At 41.1% G+C, this 12,217-nt stretch overlaps 1 long non-coding RNA gene and 1 pseudogene across 1 annotated transcript in view; one reads left to right on the top strand and one right to left on the bottom strand.

Moving 5' to 3' along the window:
* LOC148347186 (uncharacterized) overlaps positions 1 to 12,217 on the bottom strand; it is a 39,741-nt gene that overhangs the window by 6,020 nt on the left and 21,504 nt on the right. The gene's annotated exons all lie outside the window — the stretch shown is intronic.
* LOC148347187 (U2 spliceosomal RNA) lies at positions 10,936 to 11,052 on the top strand (annotated as a pseudogene).

Below are 12,217 nucleotides of genomic sequence, written 5' to 3'. Positions count from 1 at the left end.
GTGTTTTAGGCTTAGATTTAAACATTTCCACTGAGGTTGCAGATCAAATCTCAGGGGGAAGAGCATTCCACAGCACCGGGGCCCGGATGGAGAATGCTCTCGAACCTGCGGATCTCTTCTTGATTCTTGGGATCACGAGTAGACCAGCGTTTTCAGAGCGAAGTCTCCGGACCGGAACATAGGGGGAAATTAAATCTGAAATATATGAGGGAGCAAGTCCATGCATGGTTTTGTAGAAAAAAAAAAACTTAAAATCACATCTTAAGCTAACAGGGAGCCAATGCAGATTAGCTAAATCGGGGTAATGTGATCAAAGTTTCTTGTCTTATTTGTTAAAAGCCTCGCTGCTGCATTTTATACCAGCTGAAGGCTCTTGATGTTGGACTTCGGGAAACCGGAGAGTAGTGCATTACAATAATCAAGACAGGAGGTAACAAACGCATGAATTATAATCTCCGAATCCGACAGACAGCTTAGGGCAAATTTGAGCAATGTTGCGAAGATGGAAAAAAAAAGCTGTTCTAGTAATATTCTTAACATGTGTTTGAAAGGACAGATCGGGGTCAAACTTGACACCTAATTTTTGACTGAATCACTCTGGGTGATATAACTAGCATTTAGTTGTGTGTGCTATTGTTTCTAACTATTCATTTAAACCATTCCCGCCCCTCTTTTGTTTTTAAGTAAATGTAATGCCTTAAAGGGATGGTGTGTAGTATTTAGGGCCTCCTAGTGGTTAAACTTCATTCCTTTTAAAAAATATTGATTTAAATAAAAAAAGAAAAATACATTGACCACTATATAAAAACATGCTTTAAAAAAAGGCTTGTAAGACAAGACATTTGCATTTATTTTAAGAGGAAGCTGACATATTGGTCCACCATCCTGATGCTGTACAAACCCGAAAAACAAAAGGCTTGTGAAAGTCTTTGCTGAAAAATGAAAAGACAGAAAAATTGTGCCTTTCGGCCACTTTCGAGTCTGTAGCTTTCCTGTTTCTTTTTCCTCGTTTTTGCTCTCATGACACAATACAGAGGTCTCCAAGGTGAAAAAACTCGTCAGTGCTGGGTCTTTGTGATTTTCTAGTAAAAGGATTCTGATTTAGTGGTTGAAGTAGTTTATTTAACCCTGCTTTCCACAATTAAGATGGTAACTTAGTAAAAACACAAGCTGTTATTTTAGATATGCACACTGTCCTTTTAAAAAGACTGCTTATATAAAAGGGTTGCAACCATGCCATCCTCTGACCAAGGTTTTTACTGTTTCTGACATCATTATAATTTAAAATAGACGACTAGAGGTAAAATAAGGCTTAGATAATCCAGCCCGACCCAGACCAATTAACTTGATTCCAGAGACCAAGCCTGAAGAAAACTCAAATTTTCATATTTTATTTGTGAGGGCTAGGCTTCTCTCTCGCTGCCTTTTTTTAATTATCCACCCGCCATTGATCATGGTTTTTTTCTCTTTGTGTTGTGCGGTGGAGGATCCACACGATGGATTCTGTACCCTTCACGACGCGAAAAAAGAAAACAATGACTGGTGGATAATTACAATTTGAAAAGTCACCAAGAGAGAAGCCCGGCATGAACCCAATTGATTGATAGACATTTTAGGCCTGACCTAAATTTCGTGTCTGGGCTGGGCTGGGGTTTAAGATCTTACCCCTAGCCTTTCCCAATAAAAACACTAGCCTATGACAGGGTTATTCGTTTCTGGCATCAACATTGAGTCATTATATGACGACATTTCTCGTCCTCGTCTCTGCGAGTTGAACTGTCTTTCGGGTCACACTAATGGCTCCTTAAGTCAATCTGCAAATATTGTGGTAAACTTCTCAGCCACGTTTCCTCATAAGCGGCGGCGGCTTCCCGCGGTGCGTTCAAAGACTCCGGGAAAATCCTATTGCGATCAGAAAAATCGTGTGTCGTTGGGTTACTGGACTTGGTATTGTTTTGTTTGTTGTGGTTAAGTTGGGTGGAGAGCGGATCTTCCCACTTTGAAGGCCCCCCTTCCTTTTTTTATCAGGGTGGGGGGACAGCTGCTGCCAGTCTGTGTGACTCACAAGGCCGCGTTAAAAAGCAGACGCATCTCAAAGCCCCTCTTCTGACACCCGTCTTTTTTACGAGTCCCCCCCCCTTCCCTTCCCCGCCCTCCTTCTCTTCTGTCATGCTCTCCTCTCTGTGGTGCGTTTGCAGGCAGCGTCGGTGCCAGACACCCTGAGGCAGCGGTAGCGCCAGCGAGTCTTCCCACCTCTGTTTTTGTGGTGAGAGATGACATGTCGAAGCTTTGAAGGGCAGGAGGGGGAGGAAAAAGGGAGGGGAAGAGGGGGGGAGGAAACGCATCACTCGGCGAGCGAGGGAGCCCGAGAGAATGTCATGTGGCTTGCAGTCGGTTTTGCTCTCCTTCTCCGGCTGGGGAGGAATGGCGACAGGAAGCGACCCCCCTCGCCCCTCCACCTCATTCCTCCCCCTTTCCCACACCCTACCCCTTCAAGGCTTAGTCCACCTTTTTTGGCGTGGGTTAACTTCCCCTGTGTTTTTTTTTGCGGTTCGCAGGCGTGCCAACCTTGCCGCCTCCCCCCGCATCGTAACCCACTTCGCAATCGAGCGCCCCGATGTGGATCGAGGTGTGGCGAGGTGAGAGCGGAGGGCGCGTCAGACAAAACATCCTTGGGCTTGGCCGTCATCGAAGAACAAAATGTACAGCCGCTAGATATATATCCACGTTATCCATAAATCCATTTTCTGCACATCTCATGGTGGGAAAGCGACCTGTTCTTGGTACCCTGGCTAAAGTGATGTTGGTAGCAGTCTATGGCAGGCTAGCTAGAATGGATTTTGACATCTTTAGTCGTCTGTGGCAGCTTAGCTTTAAAATAATTTGACAGGTACAGTGTCCATGGCAGCCCAGCGATAAACAGGGTTTCTTCAGGTTAAGGCAAGTTCAATTCAAAACTTTTTAAGACTTATTCAATGCCTTTTTAAATCAAATTTTAAGACCAGGTCCACAAAAAAAAACAACATTGAAACAAACCACATGAATTAGCGGTCATTGTAGTATATTTTTTTAGTTCCCATTTTGTCCAGTTGAAAACTTTCCATCTGAAAAGAATATCACTCTCCAAAATTTTAAACATGGAATACTATAAATGCGAGGTTGCCACAAAAGTAAGTTATTTCAAAAAAGATTGATAAATGTTACTGAATCTTCAGTTCAAACCAATCTCAATCTTATTATTCACGTGTTCTCATTTTTAAGACTTCCAAAAATCTAAGACATTTTAATGCAAAATAAAGCCTTATGTTTAGAATCCTAAATTCAGTGACTTTTAAGACTATTCAAGGATCTGCGGGAAGCCTGGATAAGGGATCTGTCAGACCAAAAGACAAACGGAGGACCCAGACGCGTAACGTTTTCACACAAGCTTTATTTTACAAGACTGGGACAGTCATGTGCGTGAACATAAACGCCGGTGATGCGGCGATCACTAGGCGGAAGAAGTGAGACAGAGAAGTCAGAGACAGACGAAATCGAAACCAGACAGGACAGATGGGATCAATACAGGATACTGGATATACAAGCAGGATACCGGACAGAGTCAAAATACACGCCTTGCAAGTGCAGAGGTTTGTCGATGGACTGACAAGGAGTGAATGAGAGCACTGAGTTTAAATAGGAGGGAAGCCAATCAGGCAACAAGCCGCAGCTGCCACCAAACAGGCGGGGCCAAGTGAGGGCAATGGGCAACCGTGACAGGACTATATAGTCGTCATTGGCAGCGTAGCGTAAATCAGTTGTAAAATCTAGGGCACCCTCACAAAGAAGGATCTTTGACATCTATAGTGGTCTATGGCAGCCTAGATAGGATTCATTTTGAGTCTATAGTGGTTTATGGTAGCTCAGCTAAAAATGAATTTGATGTCTATAGCCGCACATAACAGCCCAGCTAAAAAGGGATCTTTGATGTTCTTTGTCGTCTTAGCAGTGTAGCGAGAATAGATTTTTATGACTAAGGCCTCCTCACGAAGACGTATCTTTGACATTTATAGTTGCCTATGGCAGCCTTGCCAGAATCGATTTTGACATCGATAGTTTCTGTGACAGCTTAGCTGAAATGGATTTTGACATATGTAACCGTACATGACAGCCCAGCTAAAAGGGATCTTTCATCTTCATAGTTTTCTTGGTTGTCTATGGCAGCTTAGCTAGAATGGAATTTGACATCTATAGTAGTCTATGGCGGATAAGTTGAACTGGATAACTGACATCTATTGTGGCCTTAATAGTTCACATGAAATGTTTACTACTGAGTAGCCTAGATGGTAAGGCGCCCGCTTTGAGACTGGGAGGTCGGTGGTTCGCGCCCCGGCCGAGTCATTCCTAAGACTTAAAAAAAAAAAGTGGTCGGCGGCGCCCTCTGTTGGCTGCGGCTGCATCGGCTCGCTACAACGGGTCAGGTGCAATCGACATTTCGTTCTGTGTGCATTGTTACACAGAATGACAATACAAGGAAATTATTATTATTATTATTATGTAACTTACTATCTTATCTCATAAACTTTCCCTGCATGTAATGGTCACCGAAGGCCGCCATTCAAGCATCTTCCAGCTTTTTTTCTTTCCACTGTTTTCTTCTCTACTCATGGTAGCCACTCGGCTCCAGGCTATGGCTCACCACCAGTGTCACTGGCCTTCCAGAGTCCCATCATTGCAGAATCTTCCTGAGTTTTTTCCCTTAGTTTCCTTCTCTAGTCATTGATGTTAGTTACTTGACTGTTGCCTATGGCTAGCTGCTAGCCGCTATGGTTGGCTGTTCCGTGTCAATAAAACTTGCTTTTGCAACCTTCCAATAGAGAGATATCTGCCACACTAAGTCATGGAAATTTGGAGGCCTGCCTTACTGAGATAAAAGAATGGATGTCACTCAACTTCTTGCGCCTTAACTCTGAAAAGACCGAAATGCTAGTAATTGGTCCATCTAAATGCCGTGACTTGATCTCAAAAACTGCTGTGAACATTGACAAATGTAATATCACCCACAGTGACTCAGTCAAAAATGTAGGTGTCACATTTGACCCCGATATGTCCTTTCAAACACAAGTGAAGGATATTACTAAATCAGCTTTTTTCCATCTTCGCAACATTGCTAAAATTCGCCCTATGCTGTCTCAGTCGGATGCGTTTGTTACCTCCCGTCTCGATTACTGTAATGCACTACTCTCCGGTCTCCCGAAGTCCAAAATCAAGAGCCTGCAGCTGGTACAAAATGCTGCAACGAGGATTTTTACTAAGACAAGAAAGTTTTATCACATTACCCTGATTTTGGCTAACCTGCATTGGCTCCCTGTTAGCTTAAGATGTGATTTTAAGGTTTTGTTCGTATTATACAGGTTAAACAGGGGTGTCCAAACTTCACCAGCGGGCCAGATTTGGTAAATTGAAATTGTGTGAGGGCAATTTTCGATCATTTTGATGACAGTCTTTAAAAAATTCACCCTTTGTGAAAGGTTTGCAGTGCTTGGCGATCAGTGTTGCGACCTCATAGCTCACCTTTGTAGCATTTTCATTTGACTTGGTGTGTTCGGTTTTTTTTTGGTTTCTCCCCACTGAAAGCCAAGGAAGCGAAATCAGTGTTAAAACTCTTGCTATAAGTTTGATTTCCTTTATTGGATCAACCAACAGCATTCAGTCATTCAGTCAGTCAGGTGGGTTACTTTCATTTCAAGTACAAAATAAACAATGAAGCAATTAAATATATTTCAAGGCAATATTCACTATTCTAACTCCCCACACACGTTTGAACAGAACCACTACAATACCCATAATTCACCGCACCGCGGAAGTGCGGTCATGTGATCATACAGAGTGTAAAATTTGCGAACCACAAGACTCAAATAAAACAGCGATCACAAAGACTGCGATATTTAACAGCTTGAAGTAAAAAAAACATTAAATTCAGAAAGCGCAGTTGTTTTGGATTTCTGTGAAAAAAAATATTCCAATTCCACTTGTCCTGGAAGCGGAGGCCCTTAGTCAACTTTCCTTTTTTATTTATATTTGCCATGTCGGAAATGGGGTCATCATTACTGGCGAGCCGCATATTAATAATTTTTATGACAGAGGCCGTGAGCCAGTAAAAATGTGATCACGGGCCGTTCTGGCCCGCGGGCCGGACTTTGGACATTCCTGGTTCAACAAGTGTTTTTAAGGTTCTGTTGGCATACAAAATTGTGCAAGGCCTTGCCCCCTCACATCTTACAGATTTAATTGCCCCCTATTTTTTCTGCTCGGAGCCTTCGCAAGGAAAATGCTGGTTTACTAGTGATCCCAAGAGCCAAGAAGAAATCTGCAGGTTTGAGAGTGTTCTCCATCCCAGTCTGGGTGCTGTGGAATGCTCTGCCCTCTGAGATTTGATCTGCAACCTCAGTGGAACTGTTTAAATCTAGGCTTAAAACACGCTTATAATCTATAGTTTATAAAAGATGTATACACTGCTTCACTATGCCTTCTTGGGGGCCCGCCTACGCACTCTCAATTGCTGGATACAGGAAGCAACACTGCGAAGTGGTGGCTTCTTCAATGTGTGGACAAATATCTGATCCAATATACTCCTGCCATCTGATGGTCATACTGAATTATTCCCAGAGGCATGATACTTACTTATGAGCAGAGCCAACACCTTTATGATATGTATATATTCTTAAAATAAAACACAATCTTTTTAATGTTTTGACACTCTGGGACAATTCTTCTGAAAACATATTTGTACGTTATGGAATTGAATGAGTTAATAGCTTTTCTCCCTAGCTGTACAAGTTAGCCGCTTCCACCAGCGCTTTTACCAGCTCTAACCGACTCGAGCTATTCCCTGCGGGGGTTGTAACCAGCTCACTCAGTCTTTATCTAAATTTTGTGTATGCTTTACTGGCATTTTAAGACACAATGACCTCTAAGGGGAAATTGTTACACACTGTCACTTTAATGAAAACAATTTATTGGCCCACTTTATCAATAAGTTTGAAAAGTTTTTGCCCCATTTGCTTTTACAGTAGATGTGCTAAAACCATTTAGAGAGCAGACAAAAATGTTCCATGCCTGCCCCCACCCCGCACCGCCTCCCCCCTGTTGCTGAGCACGCTGTTCCTTGAAGCCGCAGTATATTTTGGAGAAAAATGGGGCACAAGACTCCCAGTGTTTCCACTGTGGGCTTTTCTCTTGGCGGACCCCGAGAACCACCCCCTCCCCCCAACACCAGAGAGGTCTCGTCGGCCGCAGCCGCCACGAGTGTGCTTGTGCATGACTGTATGCCGCCCCCCCCCCCCTCCCCTGTATCCAAATAGCTTAGCTTGAGTCATTTATGAGCTCACCCATGCAAGACAGGACATGGATGGATTCAGATTTTTTTTCTTCCCTTCTTCCTTTTATCCTTTAATCCCTTCTTTTAGATGTTATTTTTAATATTCTGAGAATTGATAAGTTAAATCATGTTAGAAGACAACCATGCAATTGGAATATGATAAACAATATATAATGTAAATGTGATTATTGTTGAGGTAAGTTTATGTATCAAAATGACTCAACTTACTTCCATCAGGGTTTTTTTTAAATGGAAAGTCTTGCTCAACTGAAAAAATAAAAAACATTTAATTGTATTCATTGTTGTCATAGATTTTTCTTTCAAGTTTATTCTGGTAAAATAATTCTAGTATATGGCCGAGGAGGGATCAAACCATATGATGCAGAGGGGGTAAACCAGTGTATGTTGTCGGGCCTCTCTGCTGAATAAAGGTTGCACGGCACGGCAACTTACACCTTGTTGTGCTGTTGGCTTAATGTTCGGTGTCAGGTTGGAAAGAGAGAAGTGGAATGAATGTTTGGTGAATGTGAGTGTTCTTGACTCTAGGTACCTCCCACTAGGAAGATATGGCTTCGATATATATACAATTCTAGTATTTGTGGCGTTAAAATATATTTTAAGATGTACAGGTATCACTAGTTAGGAAAAGAATTAAAAAATAACACGTTTTTCAGTTTCCTTAAAAACAAATCATTTACGTGTATTGAGTAATTTATGACATACTTTTACTACTGCAAAAATAAGAAAATAATTGAGAAAATAACTAATAATTGAGTGTATATTTAAATATTTTTCTCATTTTCCCTAACAATATATATTTTTTAAATTATAAAATAAACATATTTACTTACTACTCATGCATTCACTATGAAAGAACGGAAAACATATTATTTTTACAATCTTTAGTAAAATTAAATTCTAAAACTTTGTATTATTTTTTTCATTTAAAAAAGATCATTTGTAAAATACAAATATTTCATTATTTACTTGTAATACATTTACTACTGAAAAAAATGCCAATAAAAAAATAATCATAATTTATTTTAAAAATCCTTAGTATTATTTCATTAAAATATTTTTTCTCATTTTCCTCAAGAAATATAACAAAAAGTAAATCATTAATTTCAAATATGCTATTTAATGATTTACCATTAAGAAAGTAAGATGAAAACAGAAAATTATTCATGATTTAGTTTTAAAAGCTTTATTACTTCAAATTTTCGGAAATCTTAGTACATGGGTCTCAAACTCGAAGCTTGGGGGCCAATTGCATTCCTCTCAAGATGAAAAATTGAGGCTCCCGCCTTAAAATGAAAATTTAATGTAAATGTAACAAAGGCAAATTGTGGATTCCTTTATGACTGAGTTATTTTCATATAATTTCTTAAACGGACGGTGTGTACAAAAAACCTTTATTCGGTCAAAACAAAACATGGATTTCAATGCCAGGAAAAAAATACATGAACTATGTATTTTTGGGAAAAAAAGTAGAGAAATTTGCATTTCTTTTACAAAGTGGAATCCATGCATAAGGTGGCCGTCATGTTTGTCTCGCATCTTGCTGTGGAAATGGTTTTCCTTTGCATTAGACAACAGTGCCCTCTCGTGGTCAATTCCTACACACTAGGGCTTTAATGGTTTTTCATTATCTTTTTTAGTGTAGATAGTTAAAAAGAAGGTATCAAGACAGTGGAATGTTTTTATCCAAGATTTCCTTGTAAAAAAAAACAATTTGGCCCGATCCCACCCGGACCCAAGCTCTGGGCGGCCCCTAAGTAATGAGAGTCTGAAGCCGCCTGCTTTGGTATTATTTTGGTGGGTCAGTTGGATCCTTTAACCACCAAGATCGTAGGGGTACCATTTCCTGTCATGTGTCTTAGGCAGGTACAGCCTGGTGGTGCCCATCCCTCTCCAGGCCAACATACATTAGAATATTATGTATCCCCGGCAGCAAAGTTTCTACGCGTAAAAAATGAAGGTAGCTTTTTCTCCCTATATTTAGTTTTAGTTTGGAGTTCCGGTCTTTCCATATGTCGCCAGAACGCCATCCGTCCGTCCATCCATCTCCGTTGGGGTCTGGAAGTCTTAAGACTCGAAACCGCAAGGGAATATAAATAAAGGGTGGCCCCGACTTGCTTTTGTCTGCTCGGGACGCTCCATGGAGTCGCCGCCAAGCTGAGCATCTCCTTCCCTCCCCTCCCCGCCTCCCCCATTTGGGTTTGGCGCTTCCTCTCTCCTGACAGCTCGGCCCGAGCCAAACCGCAGGAAAAGGAAGCAAGGAGCTCCTCTCTCAAGGTCTTGTAAGAAAAAATGGCCAACGTGAACGGTAACCCGCAGAAAGAAAAAAAATCTCGGAAAGGAGGACTGCCAAGTCTTTCTTCTACTCGGACCTTTGTTGGCCTCTCAGGTCTATTTCAAGTTTTTTTTCATGTATTGTTAGTTTGTGTCGTTTACTCGCGGTCGAACGAGAATATTTTTACATATTTTACCCTTTTTGTAAAAACTCAGCAATGGTAGCGATTTTTACTTTAATAATCGCAAGCTTAGTTTTCTTTATCATCTTCTTGCTTCTTCCTTTGGCATCGCCGCAAGCCATGGATCCCGTAGCAAGAATACAATGCCGTAAATTCCGGACTATAAGCCGCTACTTTTTTCCCAAACTTTCAACCCTGCGGCTTATTCAGTGATGCGGCCAATTTATTTAATTTTTTTAACGGCCGCCAGCGGCGCTCTAGTACAAAAGGTAAGATTTAGACTGCAGCTTCTTAGCTTGTGCACAAATTAAATTAGCGTAGACATATCCTCATCATGCAATTTGCAAAGAGAAAGGCACATGACGCAACTTTCAAGCTAAACGCAATCGAGCAGTCCGGTAAAGAAGGAAACAGCTACCGCACGTAAACTTTACTTTGCGAGCTTGATGCTAGCGTGTTTTTGAATAAGGGAGCGTGGGACGACGTCTATATGCCAAAGCCTCTTTCCCATACTGAAGGAAGACGACTTTGATGACGTCAGTTATAAGGAGAAAGATGAGAACAGTTTACCGTGCTTACTACAAGTACGGTATGTTTTCTAACAGAGCTGTTTACTGTCTTGCAAGCGTGTTGCTAGTAGCGTTTTGCTACCCTTCACAGGCACGGTTTGGGATGAAAGTTATAATATTATTATTAAAGCTTTGAAAACTCTCTCGGTGAACCGTCTTTCTTTGAAAATATGTGTAACCATGTATAATATGTATTTGCAACTGTATATTTTTGTAATGTATTTATTTTAGAAACTTATTCTGATGTTTTGTACGAGCAAATGAGAAAGAAGGGGGCGGGGCAAACGCGGGCTGACGGGAAGTTGAGTAAAGGTGAGACGTGTTTGTGGACGTGGCCGACAATAGTGGATATATATTTTTCCCACCCTTACCTTTGGAAATATACACTTTTTTCCTTGGATTACTTTCAATGGGCACCTGGACTCTGCAGGTCTGCATTAAATGTTAAGTACCAGTATCAATTTCCGTTCACTTGCCGGCTTATAATCAGGTGCGCTCTATAGTCCGGAATTTAGGCTTTGATGCTAGGTCCTTAGCTTGGCCTTTTGGCCTTTTGATTTTTGCATTCCGGAGATGGAATAAGAGCTTGCGCTGTCCACTCCACGCATCGGCCCGGTATTGCAGTACCTCCGGGAACGGTGCATTCGCAATGATCGCAACAAGGCTTTAGGGCTAGGACCTTAGCTTAGCCTTTTGGCTGAGAGTAAGTGTCCCGGCTCCTAGGCTTTGTAGCGTATAATGAACTGACCGATAACGGATAATGGATAATGAATAACGAAGATAGAACAATAACCCTTAAAAACCCCAAAACCCCATTTACGGTTCTTGCTAAATCTTCGCGAAGCACACAAGATTGTGAACTGTGAATGGTTAAATGCGAAGCACATTGTAAAGTGCGTTAGGAGGTCTTCTGTGTCTTGTTAAGCGCTCTATAAATGCAGACCATTTAACAAAGATAAATGGGCATTGTGGGAGGGAGTTCAGCCAATAGCATATCTGAATTTTAATGATTCCGTGATGTAAACCAATAGCAGACCATCATTTTTTTATATGATGTTGGCCAATAACAGAGCCATCTTAGAGAGATAACTCAACATATAATGGAAGTTTAAGTGCATGCAAAATAATCTGTTGTGTAGTGGGGAAATTTTTTGTAAAGAGAAACTTAAAAACATCAGATTCCATACCACAAAGTAAAAACATTATAAGGCTGGGACGCTGTCTCCCTATGTATTTAGTAACTTCTTAACCGTTGAGCAACCACTCCATGAATAAAACTCAAATATCAGTTTTATTGTTTTTTTTTTTTAGTGCATTTGTAATTTATTTAGCATTGATTATGGAATCAAATTCTTGTAAACACAATGAAACAAGTTATTTGCCTTGTTGCTTAAGTTCTCTACCATTCTCCAGAAAATTGTAAGCTACCATTACATAACGAATTGGTCTTCTCTGCAGAATCTTTCTTGTTTTGTTCAGTCAGAGCAGTGCTTCTCAAATATTTCCTTTCACTTGAGGGCCTTCTACACTTGGTGTCTACACTTCATACTCGATGCTAGTTCTCTGCTATATGCACTATGTGGAGGTCAAATGTAAAAAAAAAACGCCTCACTACTGAGAAGGCGGTGCTATTGCAGTTAAATCTGTGAAAGTTACAAAAAATGAAAGAAATTCCAGCAGAGTCAAACACGGTCAGCGCCGTATTTGACGGAGCCTTGCGCCCCCAAGGGGCGGCATGTGCCACTATTTGAGAACCACTGAGTTAGAACTTCGTCATTCTTTCATGTTTTGATCTGTTAGAACTGATTGATTTT

This window comes from Urocampus carinirostris, chromosome 19 (assembly GCF_059441175.1).
Source record: "Urocampus carinirostris isolate Australia breed hairy pipefish chromosome 19, RoL_Ucar_1.0, whole genome shotgun sequence".
NCBI classification, from domain to species: domain Eukaryota; kingdom Metazoa; phylum Chordata; class Actinopteri; order Syngnathiformes; family Syngnathidae; genus Urocampus; species Urocampus carinirostris.
The sequence above is the reverse complement of the archived record's forward strand: the minus strand, read 5'-3'. Positions and strand labels throughout refer to the sequence as shown.